General features: G+C 42.2%; 1 pseudogene; it reads right to left on the bottom strand.

The window, feature by feature from the left end:
- Positions 1 to 214: 214 nt before the first annotated feature.
- LOC117424794 (butyrophilin subfamily 1 member A1-like) lies at positions 215 to 9,717 on the bottom strand (annotated as a pseudogene).
- Between the last annotated feature and the right edge of the window lie 5,894 nt (positions 9,718 to 15,611).

The following is a 15,611-nucleotide window of genomic DNA, read 5'->3' as shown; positions in this document are numbered from 1 at the left end:
TTAACCTCTGTTGTTGAGAAACTGATACAGTAAACTGCATAGGTTCTGGAACATTGTGGCTTTTGAAATGAGGTTCCATATCTGGAGAAAAAGCCAGATCCAGCACATTGTAATGCTGCAGGGCTGCATCATTAAAGATTGAATCCCAGCCCTGACCTCCGTAAAAGCCTTATGCCTGGTGGCTGTTGCTTGACAGTAATCCGCAAAGAAGCTCACGTGCGCGATGACCATCCACTTGAATCGCCTGTGTTTTCCATGCTCCCTGCTGGAGTATAGCCTGTCGGTCAGTGTAGCGGAGTAGCTTGAATAGCAGGGTGCGAGGTTTGCTGGATCCAGTTGCAGCGCCACTGTAGATACGATGGGCCCTGTCAACCTCAGTCTGAGTCATTGAAGCTAAGGAGAGACTGGGAATCCAACGAGGGAGCATTCTTTGCAAGTAGCGGGTGGGATCGTCCCCCTCCAAACCTTCAGGCAAGCTGACCAGCCAAACATTGCAACAGCATGACCAATCCTCAAGATCATTCAGCTTATCCTGAAATTGATCCACTCAGTCAAGACAGTGATTGGTAAGCAGTGGTAAGTGAAGCATTCTACTTGTCATCTCTGCTTTTTTTTCTGAGGATGGTGAAATGTAATTATTTGTTAAATATTGCCATTAGAATTTCCTCATAGGACAAAATAAATTTGTTATAGAATTTCCTCATAGGACAAAATAAATTTGTTAATGTGCTATGCTAAAGATGTGCCAATGCCAAAACCTACTAATTCAATTGAAGTAACTATATACTATTATATGTGCTTTGTTTTAGGGTTACTCAGCAATGTGACAATCAGAATAGCTACAATGAAAGGCTGTAACTGCTATAATTATTATAATTATATTTTGTATTAAAATACTTTCCAACAGTGGGATTGATGCTATGATTTTTAAGCTAAGCTGAGCAACACTCAGCTCTGGACGTTCTACATCTGTAACACACATTTCTAAATCTAAATCTAGAAAAGTAAAGCATGGTGACAGTATCATGACATCACACTTCTAGAAAAAGAATGTTCCATCCTGGGTGCCAAAAGTCATTGTAAACATGGCCATTGTTGGCCAGTTTGGTCACTGGAATGGAAACATGATGAAATATTGTGGCACTGGAGATGGAATTGACCCACATGATCTTCTGTCAAAGAAAATCATCCGGTAGTCAACAATTTAAACTCTATTATTTATTGATCACAAATTAGATCATTAATACAGACATACATTCAGGATACAAGCAGTAATATAACAATATTTTCCTGGCATCTTAAACCTGTCCTTAATATAAATATATTAAACTACTACATGTTAAACAATCATGGAAGCAGCAATTTGACACAGTTCATTAAACCAAAGCTAGTTTTTACAGTGTGCTTTTTCCTACTCTTTTGTTTTGTTTATGTTGGACAGTGTGGAAATGTTGCTGCGTTTTCTTTATCCTACCAGTAAGGCTCAACACCAAAAAACTGCCCTGTACAATAGTAGTGTTCTGCAAAGTTAATATAAGACTTTATTACCAGATCTTTAGCAATGTCTACAGTGCCAAACAGTGGATAAAGTTTCTCATTAAAAGTGTCGCTAAAAGTGTAGATATGAGATCTCCTCTCCACATTGTAAAATGACAGCTGCCCTTCCTCAAAATCCAGATACACACCCACCTTCTGGGGAATGAGGCCCACAGGGAGAGGTGTGTAGGGGACAGCAAGAGCCTTGAGCTCACTGCCCCTCTCCAGCCTCAGAGTCCAGAAACCTGACTCTGTGTTTAATGACTTATACCCTTTCCTCTGTGCAGACTCTCTAGTAACTCCTAGTCTCCAGTCTCTCAAGCCCCCCACCTCTACCTCCCAATAGTGTCTTCCTGAGGTGAACCCCTCCCTGCCTAGAGCACACCACCAGCCATCAAATCTCTTTGGATAGTTTGGGAGGTCCTGACGTTCGTATCCACATCTCACTTGTTTCTTATCCTCAGATAGAATAAGATCAGGGTTTGCTGTATCAGGGTCCAACGTCACATCATCTGGAGAACAGAGAATGATCAGTAAGACATATCACTGCTTTCACAAAGCCATGAACTTGTCTATTGCAAACTATCTGTTCTATATTTACATCTGTCTATAACAGTGCAGTGTTATCATATGCATGTTGTAAATTGGAACTTACTTTGGCCTTGTTCTGAAATTTCTATTTAAGCGTTAAATGGTGCCAAGTTTTTAAATGTCTGCAAACTCTTTAACACCTCTCCCTCCCCCGCACCCCCTCCTGCTCCAACCCCTACACCCACTGCATACCCTACTAACTCACCCTCCTTCTCCACCTTCTCTCCCCTCTCAAACTCTGACCTCTCCTCCCTGCTCCAGGGTCACAAACCCACCACGTGTGCCCTGGACCCCCTCCCCACTCACCTCTTTCAAGCTGCTGCTCCTGCTCTACTTCCCTTCATCTCCTCCCTTCTCAACACCTCTCTCCTTTCTGGTCTCTTTCCCTCGACCCTACCTCCCTCCAGTGCTACCATCCTGTCTCCCTCCTATCCTCCTTCTCCAAAACCCTCGAGCGGACTGTACACCGCCAGCTCTCTGCTTTTCTGTCCAACCACTCTCTGCTCGACCCTCTCCAATCTGGCTTCCGCTCTGCTCACTCCACTGAAACCGCCCTCCTGTCTGTCACCAACTCACTAAACTCTGCCCAAGCTGCCTCTCTCTCCCACCACATCTCCACTCTGGCACGCACTTGCCGATTCTTCCTGAGCAACATCCAAAGAATCCGACCCTTCCTCACCAACTACGCCACCCAGCTCCTGGTCCAGGCCTTGGTACTCTCCCGCCTAGACTACTGCAACTCCCTCCTGGCTGGCCTCCCTGCGTTCGCCACCCATCCGCTCCAGCTCATCCAGAACTCTGCTGCTCATCTGGTGTTCTCTCTGCCTCGCTTCTCCCACGCAACTCCACTACTCCGCTCACTCCACTGGCTCCCGCTCACCGCTCGCATCCAGTTCAAGACTCTTGTACTAGCCTACAGATGCCTTGACCAGACTGCACCCAGCTACCTCCAGACCCTCATCTCTCCCTACACCCCCACTCGACCTCTCCGCTCCGTTTCCATCAGTGTATAATATGGTGCTATTAACCAATTAGGGTCCAAATATTAAATCACAGCAGTATTTATATCCACCGCAGTCTTGCTCACTTGAATTTGTTTCACTCCAAAGTAAATGGAAACAGTACCTGATGCACTATGGATCCACTTCCAGACTAGAAAAAAGAAGAGGCATTTAAAAACTTGTAATAGACTGATAACTTGTGGAAATCAACTTCTACAACTAAAGGCTGTATTGGTTTGATTTACCTGTGTTAGGGATGTAATTTGCAGCATCTGTGGAGAAAAAATACAGTGTTAACTGAGCCCATTTCAATGAATCAATATAGAATCCATAAAAATGAACAGAATTTGATGACCATGTACATTGTCACAAGGGTATAAATGACAATGCACACTACAGGTGTCATCATATTATTTATGTACGGGATAAACATCGAGACTGCCAATCAGTTAAACTATTACACCTGTTCGTAATTTAACAAGCCAGGCAGGTATAAAAGGAAAGGTTTCAAAGCTGTCTGTGTGACGGTAAGGACCTGAGCATAGACCTGAATGCAGTGTACGTTAAATCTGTGATTCATGTACAGTATATCTAAAGTCAGTAAACAGGCCTAGTGTCTGACTAAAGTTAGGGATCCTGTTAAGTTTAGTTGGTGCTGAGAAATATTATTTTTGAAAAAGAGGCCCTTGTACTAAAACATGGATTAGAAACACATAATGAAGACAATTTATTCAAATGTTTGTTAACCTGCTTTGAATATTACTGATAGACGGACCAGCTTTTTAAAATCAAAAATCACCTTTTAATATTTATCACATTTCATAAAGCTTAACAACATAAAGGTGCCTCGAAATGTAAATACTCGTTCTAGGATCACATGTTTTGATGCATGAGGCATTGCATTATAATGACATAAGGGTAGGGAAAGCTATCAGGGTTTATCAGATGGAATAGAGTTAAATCAAATGTTAAGAAGTACAAAATGCCCTGCACGGTGAAGTCTCTCCTTACTCACCACTTTTCCGGGATCTTTGCTTTGTAGAAAGCCAAAGCTGTGGAAGAGTTCCCTAAAACATAAAGGACAAAAATATGACAATATATAATGCAGATGCAATCCGTGTATGTACATTGGAGCCATTGTGTAGTTTGAATGGTTTGGTTCTGGTAAAAATATATTATGGTGTGTCCTGTGAGACTGGATACCAAATGTAATGGAACTTTGTTGAGAGAGCTGTGTACCAACTGTCAAAGTGTGTGGACTGTATCATTAATATTGCCATATGGAAGTGATTTGGTGCATGACTTGTTCTTCTTGAAAGAAGAGCGGAGAATAGTGGAGAGAGAGAGAGAGAGAGAGAGAGGAGAGAGAAAGGCCCATATTCAGAGACCTCAACTCACACAGTGAATGACCCTTAATGACTGGTGGTGTCCCTCAATAGGACCCAAAGAGAAAAGGAGATAAGACATAGGGGGGGGGAGACAGCATGAAGTATTCTGAAATGTAGACAGTGATGGAGTTTGACAGTCTGGTCCAGGTACCTTGTCCGTGTCCTCCACGAGCAGGGCCCACATGATGAACTCCATGGCAGGGATGAGGTTGGGGAGGCGCCCACGCTTCCACTGCATCTCCAGGTCCTCCAGCACTAGGGCCACACTCGCTCCAGGCCACACACAGCGCTAGTGGAAGGAGTGGAGTACAGCATCATTCCAGCACAGGAAAGGGCAATCCAATAGCACCAGGCTGGCAGACTGTCATGGTCATGTACTCTGGTAAGAGTTATAGCAGCTATACTGCTCAACTGAACAGGCCGGGGTGTGATACAACCTGCATTTTGCCACCTTAACATTAAGAAATTGCTAGTAAATATGTATTTTTCTGTGTTAATAATCAACATCGAGGGATGACAGGCATTTCATTTAGGCCACCTACTCATTTGGACACAATTCAACACATTCGTCTAACATGTTAGAGGCTAGCTTTTTTAAAAATATCACTGAACGTGAACTAATAGGTTTATCCTAAGGCACTGAATGTGTACTTTATCTTACTTTTTCAAATGCATATTATTTAGTCCCTATTATTAATCTCAGAATTGTAAGGGGTTTTCTGTGATGTTGTCTCATTCTAGATACTGTAGTTTATAAAATTGCTAGGCACAGGGGAGTGTTCCTGCTACAGTACAGTGATATTGCCTACAATGCAATATTACTTGAGCCCTGTGAAATTCTTATTATTTTTTATAAATTTTTGTTTTTTCACAAATGTCGTTTTATTTTTCACAAATGTTGTTTACAGATACACATTAATAAAACTCAGATAGCTATATCAATAATAGTATAGTATACATCATGTTTTAACTACATACATATTTTTTATTAAACATTATCTGATTATTTTTTTTTTTTTTAACATGACAAACAGATCTCGCACAGAAAAATTATTACCATAACTTCTCATTAACCGCAGGAATGGTAACGTACAGTTCCCCCACTATTTTTAATCAACTGCCTATTTACAGTACATACTGCCCAATGCCCTCTATAAAAATACAATAAGATAAAATAAAATAAAATAAATTATATATATAATTTCAATCCCATTGCACTGAAGCAGTTTACAACAAGCTTGGGGTTTCTCAGTATTTAAACACTAAGCAAAGCAGATTAATTCATTTGAATCCATTCAAAACCAGTGCAAAGTTTGCACCACTTGAAATAAAACAAAGAATTAGCACACTAATGCAAAATACAGTACAAGCAAACAAGCCACATTTTCCCCAAAAGCAATAAACAGCTAATGATGCTTAACTATGGTAATTTTTGACTCCCATTCCAGCCGACAGTTGCAAAATCTGCACATCATTATTTTGCCACCGTCAGCTTCATACATCCCCTCATGCTCAAATTCTTTGCAGCGCTGTTTAATTGTTATGCACGGTTTAGGCATTTTAGAAACAAACGTCTCTTCCATCCTAATTTGAATTCCCAAACGACTCACTTCAAATCTGCGCAAGTGCTAGTCAGAGCTTCCGTTTCCCATTATTTTCTGTATAAACCTCACAATTTACAAATGTCACTCTGTTTGTTTTATAATGATTTTTCGTGTTATTTCTTTTTATATTTATATTTGCATTTAATTTTATTTAGTTTTATGTTACATTTAGTGTTATTTCGTATTTGTGAAAAACACGGGGCTCTAAATATCACTGTTTCTAAAAAAAGATAAAGATGGCATTTTTCAAAGTTGTATCTCTGTGTTGAAATGAATGTCTGCTGCCTTACGGACTGAGATGCTGTTTTGTCATTGTATGTCTCCCCCAGCGCGCTCTCTCTCTCTCGTACCTCTTCAGCCCTCTTGCCCACTCAGCAATGATGCGCTGACCATCCTCCACACCTCGCTCATCCCCCTCTCTTTGCTTTTCCATAGCTCGTCCCACATTCTCCGGCCAACCGTGCTTCTGTTGAAGCCTTTCCTGTGACAAAACACATCACAATCATTATCTCTCGACTGAAAAGGTTAGCTCCTGTGAAAGGGGGCAACAGCAAACATGTCTGCATTAATGACAATGAACTTCCTGTCTAAAACTTAAGGACCAGGGGCACGTATCACAAAAGCGATCAGTGATGATTCACAATCCCAAACACCTCGCAAATAAAAAATTGGGTTTCATAAAATCAAGTTACAAAAGGGTAATTCCAGCTTGACCAAATTCTGAAGCGGCATTGCCTCCATTTGGTTGATACATAAAATAGTGACCCAGGGTAGGTGTGTAAATGCAAAAGAGTTGCGTATCTCATACTCCACATGGTGAGAATCTATCTGAAGCTTGCAAAAACGTCCTTTTGACCTAATTTTTTTTCTCCACGTGGGATGGATGTCCTGGACACACTAAGGCAGTATCATTTCAAACTTGTTTTGTGTCTTCCAACCAGAATAATTTAAAAATGAATTATCAAAGACAGGTAAAGCAAGAAAAAAAATGGCTTCCATAAAACTCACAGGGCTGCGATATTGCCAGTTCTCACCAGAAACCTGAGACTGCCAGACAGCAGCTGCAAGTAGCAATTTTCATCACAGATCCTGTTTTACTGTGGCACTCATACTACTAGCTCGCTGTGGAACTGTACACTTTATTGAACGGATTTCTCAGGTAAAACATTCTAATGATAATATGAACATGTCTGTAAATTATTTATTTAATGACACCTAACCCAAAGTTAAGTGGGTGAAAAATAACAGTAACCGAGGCAAGGTCAAGCTGTAAAAACAAACACGGTTTATTTATTAAATACAATCACATACCAAAAGTACCGATTTATTCAGTATGATAATAGCATTAATGGTCTGATTGCCATGCTTTAAACTGGTGACACTGCCATGCAGCAATTATTACGTTAATAATAATAATAATAATAATAATAATAATAATAATTAGAATAACAAAATTAAATGTGTACAATAAGTAAGTTAACACAAACGTGACACAAATAAATAAAATGCACCAAACAAGTGACAACAATAGTGACAAGTGCCTCCTTCTCACTTCTAGATAAATATCTAAAACAAACCCTCCAGATCCCCAAATCACGGAAACAAAAAACACTTTCCTCAGTTCATCTCAGCTACAGTTTACCACAGCAATAACAAAGCTGTGTTGTTGCAGCAGCCACCTCCATGTTATTACCTTTAAATAATGAGGCTAAACACAGCTTGATTATCTATCAGGCATGCCCCCTAATAAAGACTACTGTTCGGCAACTGTTCTTTGCTCCTCCCCAACAGTGTTACTGCATCAGTGATCATCTGCAACGTTTGTTTTCTTCCTGACTAAAATTTCCAGAAAACTTGCCAAACAGAATGGATTTGTGTCGACCAGCTATTTCAATAACTTTATCATTTTTTTCTTTAAAAAAAGCTTTCCAACAACGTAGCCAAATATAAATAAATATTACACCGAAACAGGAATTCTGAAATCAGTCACAACGCTCTTATCCGTGATTATGCCTTAGGCTGTAGTTCAGAGGTTCCATTTAAACTAGGGATGCAACAGTTATGATTTTCCCAAACCGAAACCGAACCTAAAGCCGCCATTTTCATAAAATTCCAAACCGAAGATACCACCAAAATATAAGAGATGTGTTTTAATATAAGGAATATATACAAACACAGGCTCTAATGTTACTACCCTGGTGAAACCCTACTCCCAATTTCCCTGTACATGTACCTTAGACTCCAGCTGTGCCGCCCATTCCACAATAAAACAACGACACTCCTCAGGGCACCAGGTGTCTTCACGCATCCAAACTCTGATCAGTATGTCTGAGTTCTTAATAAGATGGATGAATAAATAGTTAGGAAGATGTATTCAAAATAAACAAACACTTAAGAAATGTAAAAAAATGTTACTGCTGTTGGTATTCTGCATCCCTTGAATTAAATGAGGGGCGATACACTTGCTTGTCACCCAGCCCTGTGCTTGGTAACTACTAAACATGATCAGGTGCAACCCCATACAGACACATACTAATTGTGGTGAGTAAAGAACAGTCTCTTGTAAAACGCTGTTTGTGTAGCAGATTAAGCAATGTAGATTAAACAGTAATTTAACTTTTTTGTTGAAATTCATCAGAGTGGAGATTGCTGTAAAAGAGTCGATATTCACAGCACCAATAATTGGCTAGTCAGACAGATGCAGGGTACATCACTTATTAGAATGTGTGTTGAGTTCTCTTCACCTCACAGGCTCTGTTGAGCTCTCTGGCCAGCTCCATGATGAAGAGCTGGCACTCCTCCAGGACTTGGTCATCCCTCTTCACACGCTGCGAGGCTTTTCTAAGAGTCCCCTGAAGCACGAACAAAGGAGCAAATACAATTAAAGGACATGTTCTCTATTTTCTTTGGACTAAAGATATGGGGCTCATTTCCAAAAGCAGAAAAAAACAGGCATTTCATTTAAGGCTGTTAAAGTGTGTTACAGTAGGTTTACTTCTCCTGTTTCAACTAATTGCACTTTGGAAGAAAAAAGCTTTGAAAAATCAGCCCTCTGATATATGTAAAACCAGGAAATATATGAAACCATGGCTCACTTTTCTTTCACTATTCTCTACCACATTATCCTCGTTCTGTCTGCTAATTCCCCCTTTTCTCAAACAACCCTTGATTTATGCATTTAAGACAAAATACTCTAATGACATGTGTACCTTCAAGACTGTCTTCAAGTTCTTTGCAGGTTCTATGAAGAACTGCAAGCACTCCTTCAACATCTTTGAAAGTTCTGCAAATTTCTGAAGGATAAATATAATAAATATATTTAAAACGGACAAGTGTCCACAGGGACATAATGATAGCATAGTTTGTAATAATTAAGTAAAATGGATATGTGAAAAAATAAAGCAGAACAATGCATTTGTTAACTAAATATCGATGTCAGATATTCCTAGGTGGGTCTAGGTGGGTCTAGGTGGGTTACTAACACAATATTGACTGAGTGCATAAAAACAAAATAGAATATATCTTCCAATGTAAATGGATACTTTTAAACATGAATACACTTTACATAGAATGTATGAGTGCTGGATTTTTTTTTTTTTAAGATTCAGGTTGAGGACTTACATACACAATTGGTTCAAGTGTCACATTCTTTCACAGCTACCTGGTACAGATCGTCAGTACAAGCATTAACAGGTCTGTCGAAGTGAGTCTATTCCTTATTTACAGTCATTTTAATTGGCTCAGCTGGCCTATTGTTTGTGGGGAAAATACAGTTTAGATACAATTTGTTTCCATTGCTGGTTTATTATTGATCCGACATAAAAACAACAAGCTAACTAGTCTAGCACAAAATGCTGGTACCTGCACACATCCTTTGCACACACCAGTGAGTGACGCAGTTAACATATAGACAAAATATATTATATAAAGCTGGGCACAAACACATTAATTAACACTGCACACACTGTAACAAATTAATGGTTTCTACAATACATTTTACCCCGTGCTTTCACGAGTGCTGTATGCACACTTGTAGTTTTCTTACGTAGTTTGCAGAGCTGTAAGTGAAATCCCAAATCATAAATTAAAAATGACACTGCCCAAGCAAAATATCCACCATAAATCAATCTGTACTCGCAACAACATACATTCTCGTAATCTAATAATAAAAAAAATAACTCGTTACAACAGCTTGACTGGCAACTGTATAACAGCGTCCATCGCCTAGAAATACGCTATATGTGTTACTTATAAAATATTACGTGTTAGATGTACTGAAAATAAAAATAAAAAAAACATTCCCATACCTGTACATCTTGAATTTCAGAAAAATGTGAATCCTTAACGTGACGCACTGGAACTAATGCAAGCTTTTCACCATATCAGCACTTCAACTAATGCAAGCTGTACCTTTAATAAGCATAATACTCTGTTTCTCACCATAAGTGTGATTTTACTCTTAAATTAACATGTACACAAATGCATTTCAATGTTGACACGAACACTAACGTGCATTACATTATTAACTATATATATATATATATATTTTAAATGCTTACTTTAGTACTAGAAATCTCGAGAGGTATCCCGTTACTTTGTTCCAGTTGTCAGGTGTTGGGAGAGACACCTTTGGAAATACCTTTCAAAATGCAAAAACAAACGCTACAATTCACTGCAATAGCGTCTGTCCTATTTTAAACCGCAGCACTCTGGCAGGCTGGCAAAAACCGCTTGTCTGTGACCGTACACACCAACTTAAAACGTCATTTCGCTGAGAGTGGAAAAATTCAGTCGCCATCTTGGTTGTGGCTTTTGCTTTAGAAATGTATTCATCCATTACTCGACCTCTGTCTATATACCACTGAGTTATCCCACAGTAACATGACACAGTACAATACAGTGGCACTGGAACCATTTTTATAGTGGGTGTGCTGAAAGCCATTGAACAAAACTGTTACCCCTGTATATGATGGAAGCAGGTGCACAGCACTTCAATCCGCACCCCCAGCACCCATGGTTCCAGCGACCCTGGTATAATATGGATTTTAAAAGGAGGATTAAGAGGACTCCCTGGTCTCCACCCGGATTGGGATACTGTCGGTTCCCGCCCCTCGGAGCAGCCGACACCTACCTCTCTCTCCTCCAACACTACCCCTTCCATCAGTCCCGGGACCCAGACCTCCGAGACCGCCGACCCCAATGGGCCCCCTTGCCTCCTCTTCATGGAGAACAAGGTTGGCCCCCAGCTGGGGTAGAGGTGCTGCCCATGCCCCGTTGCCCTACCAGCAACGGGACAACTACATAACCAATGTTCCCTCTGTCCCCCCAACGTGTTTTAGGTGCAACCAACAGGGACATCTGGCCAGGTCATGCCCCGCTGCCATGGAGTGTGACGTGGCCACGCGTAATTGGGCACTTGTATGATTCATGTGGTTTTAGGCAATGTGAAAACCCATGCATTAGTGGACACAGGATGTGAGCAAACCTTAATTAGATCAGCTCTCTTGGGCGGTGTGTCGTGGCGGCCACAAGGTCATGTGACCATCTCCTGTATCCATGGAGACACGGCGGCATACCCCACACTAAAAGTATATTTATCGGTAGGACCGATAAAACGTCACCTGGTAGTAGGGGTGGCGGAAAGGTCGTCACATCCAGTTATTCTGGGCCGAGACTGGCCAAAATGTAAAGAATTAATGCAAATAATGGCAGTCTCAGCCGCACACGTAAACATGGCAGAATTAAAAGGAACGAATTGGTGATGTGTTTCCTTTTCAAGCCAAAATGTTTTCTCCTATTTTCCATCCTAGAAAAACAAATAAAGAGAGAAGGACTGCGAAATGTGAGGGAGCATCACTGAGACAAGGCTGGGGTCTGGTGGGAGAGTGCTTGAATGGTAACAAATGCCAGTCAAAAGGAGTCAGAATGCAGTGTGCCCGAGAGAGCGAGGTTACTGGGCCATCCAGGGCAGATGCTACTCCGGCCCCTCTCAATATACCGGACATGTGGTACTCAAGCGCGGACATAGTGTGGGACCAACATAATGACCCATCACTAGTGCACACTTGGGGGCAGGTCCGGTCTATTGAAGGTAAGGGTGTTGATGGCGCTGGGGCGCTAGTATATCCACACTTCAGTATCAAGGGGCAATTACTATATAGGGTAAATCTAGCCGCGGGCACAGGACAGCCTGTAACACAATTATTGGTTCCCCCGTCTTGTCAGACCGAGGTCATGAGGCTGGCTCATTATATCCCTTTTGCGGGGCACCTCGGAGCTGACAAGACAAGGGAGCGGATATTGGCTTGATTCTATTGGGTAGGTCTTCATACTGATGTGTCGACATATGTAGCCACATGCCCAGACTCCCAGTGAGTAGCGCCGGGTCGAGTGCGCCCCGCCCCTTTGGTTCCACTGCCGATTATTTCCACTCCTTTTGAATGCATTGCAATGGACATAGTGGGCGCTTTGCTACATTGTGGTGGGAAGAGCACAAAGGCTCATCCAAAAATGTAGTGAAGCATGTGCTCCTACTAAGAGATCACCTAGATTTGGTCAGTCATTTGGCCCAGGACAACCTCAGATCGGCTCAGCACCGACAACAGCAGCATTACAACGAAAATGCACAAATTCGAACCTTTCGACCAGGAGACAAGGTAATGTTGCTACTTCCCTCGTCAGAATCCAAGTTATGTGCTAAATGGCAGGGGCCATATGAAGTGATTCGGGCTATAGGAAAGGTGAATTGTGAAATTAGACAGCCCAATCGCCGTAATGAACATGAAATTTATCATGTCAATTTATTAAAGCCCTGGCAGGCAAAGGAGTTCTTGTTTATAGCCCCAGGCAACAGATAAGATGATTTAGGCCCCTGTCCAGAGACTCCTAGCACAAAAATCATTCCGATGGGGGAACAATTGGTTCCAGACCAGCAACGGGAGCTGCGTAAGCTTATTGAGGAATTCAGCGATGTTTTTTCTGACTTGCCCGGCAGAACTAATTTGGTTGAATATGACATTATCTCTCCACCAGGTGTCATCGTGCGGGAGAGACCTTACCGGATCCCAGAAAGTCAACGAAGTGGCGTTCGCAAAGAGGTATGGGACATGCTCGAGCTTGGGGTGATTGAACCTTCCAGGAGCAAGTGGTGCAGTCCTATTGTCATAGTGGCTAAGAAAGACGGCACCAACTGCTTCTGCGTGGATTTCAGGAAGGTAAACGCTATTGCCAAGTTCGATGCGTACCCTATGCCTCGGGTCGACAAACTTTTAGACAGACTGGGTAAGGCAAGGTTTATCTCCACTTTGGACCTGACGAAGGGATACTGGCAGATCCCTTTAACCCGCAGTACTAGAGAGAAAACCGCATTTTCAACACCAGAGGGGCTGTTTCACTTTAAAACCATGCAGTTTGGGCTACATGGTGCACCCGTTGCCTTTCAGAGACTGATGGATCAGGTTTTACACCCACATCATGAATATGCAGCAGTGTATATTGATGACGTGGTCATTTACAGCTCCACCTGGCGAGAGCATTTGGCTAGGATTGCAGCCATCCTTCAGTCTCTAAGGGTAGCCCGGCTGACAGCTAACTTGAGAAAATGTGTGTTTGCCAAGACAGAGACTCAGTATTTAGGATTTTTAAATGGGGAATGGAAGGGTGAGACCTGTAGTCACTAAAATCCAGGCTTTGGTTGATGCAGCGATCCCCAAAACCAAGACTCAGGTGAGGTCACTACTGGGATTAGCCGGTTATTACCGTCGCTTTATCCCCGAGTATGCCACAGTGGTTAACCCTTTAGTTGACCTCACCAAAAAGAGTGCTCCAAATTTAATTAAGTGGTCAGCTGAGTGTTAGGGGGCATTTGATACTATTAAACGTAGACTTTGCCAGGCCCCCACTCTTATCACACCAGATTTCACCAAAAGATTCATCCTCCACACCGACGCCTCAGATGTGGGTTTGGGTGCTGTCTTGTCTCAAAAGGTAGATGGAGTAGAACACCCGATACTGTACATCAGTAAAAAAATGCTACCTCGGGAACATAACTACTCTGTAGTCGAAAAGGAGTGTTTGGCCATTAAATGGGCTACTCATTCTTTACGATACTACCTGCTGGGACACTCATTTGATCTTGTCACAGACCACGCCCCACTCAAGTGGTTAAGCACAATGAAGGACAGCAATGCCCAGGTAACTCGGTGGTATCTGGCGTACCATATGGTACACCGTGCAGGGAAAGACCATCAAAATGCGGATTATTTTTCCCGAGTGTTCCTTCGGCTCCACTCTGAGCGGTGGGATATGTGACGGAAATATAATGAGTTCTGGTTGTAAATCTCCCTCCCAACCTGTGAGGGCGCTAAGCAGCGAGTTCTTTTGACGGGCTGGACTGACAGTTCTTTCCCGGGTCGGGGAGTTGGCCAGTCTGGAAGAAGGCGAGTCTCTGTTGCAAGAACGTATTGACCCGGAAGGTAAACAATGTAGCAGCTGCTGATTGTAAAGGCAGCTGCATTAGTTTACCAAGGGGTCATGCGTGACAACATAAAAAGGGGACGGAGACTCGTAATCAGTTCCTTCGCTTGGGTTTTATTGAGAGACTGGAAGGACCGTGTGAGACGCAGAGAAACGTACGGGGAAATATTTGTGTTTTGTTTGTTTGTTCGTGTCTGTTTAATAACTGTCTGTGTTTGTTATATAGCACTAGTCGGCTAAACACGAATCCGGAGCTGTCACCAAGGGCCGCACAAAACCGGATCAACACTGCACTACAGTCACGATTAACATTGTTATCAGCACTTGTTCACAAGTATAGCATGTATTATATTGTACTTCACTGCAAGCACTGAGAGCACTCACTTTGGACTTGTGATCGTGTGTGTGTCTAATTGTGTGTGTTAGTACTGTGCTTATTATTTACAGGACTGCAACCCTTTTGATTACTGTGCAATACACATTGTTGTGTATTGCCAGTTCATTATTATTTGCTGGCTGGTCATCAGACCATTGCATTGGATTAATAATCATTAAATTAACCATTTCACCCGTACTTTGTTGTCTGTTTGTTCTTGGGATTACTGCACAACTTTTCACAACTCTCCGTAGACTCTGCTACCTCCACCCTCTTCTCCTCCCTCACCTCCTCCCTCGACTCCCTCTGTCCCCTCACCTCCCGACCTGCTCGCCCCTCCCCTCCCCATCCCTGGCTCTCCTCTGCGCTCCGCTCGGCAAGAATCACACTGCGATCTGCTGAAAAGAAATGGAAGAGAACCAAACTCCCTGCTGCCCTAGACCTTTACCTCATTGTCCTCTCCTCCTTCTCCTCTACTCTCTCCTCTGCTAAACGTGCTTATATCCAATCTGTAATCGAAGCCTCCACTAACAACCCACGTAAACTATTCTCTACCTTCTCCTCCCTCCTTAACCCTCCCCCCTCCTCCTCCCTCCTCTATCTCCCCTGACGACTTTGCCTCCTTCTTCTCTTCTAAAAT

Source organism: Acipenser ruthenus, chromosome 19 (assembly GCF_902713425.1).
Source record: "Acipenser ruthenus chromosome 19, fAciRut3.2 maternal haplotype, whole genome shotgun sequence".
In the NCBI taxonomy this organism is placed as follows: Eukaryota; Metazoa; Chordata; class Actinopteri; order Acipenseriformes; family Acipenseridae; genus Acipenser; species Acipenser ruthenus.
The sequence above is the reverse complement of the archived record's forward strand: the minus strand, read 5'-3'. Positions and strand labels throughout refer to the sequence as shown.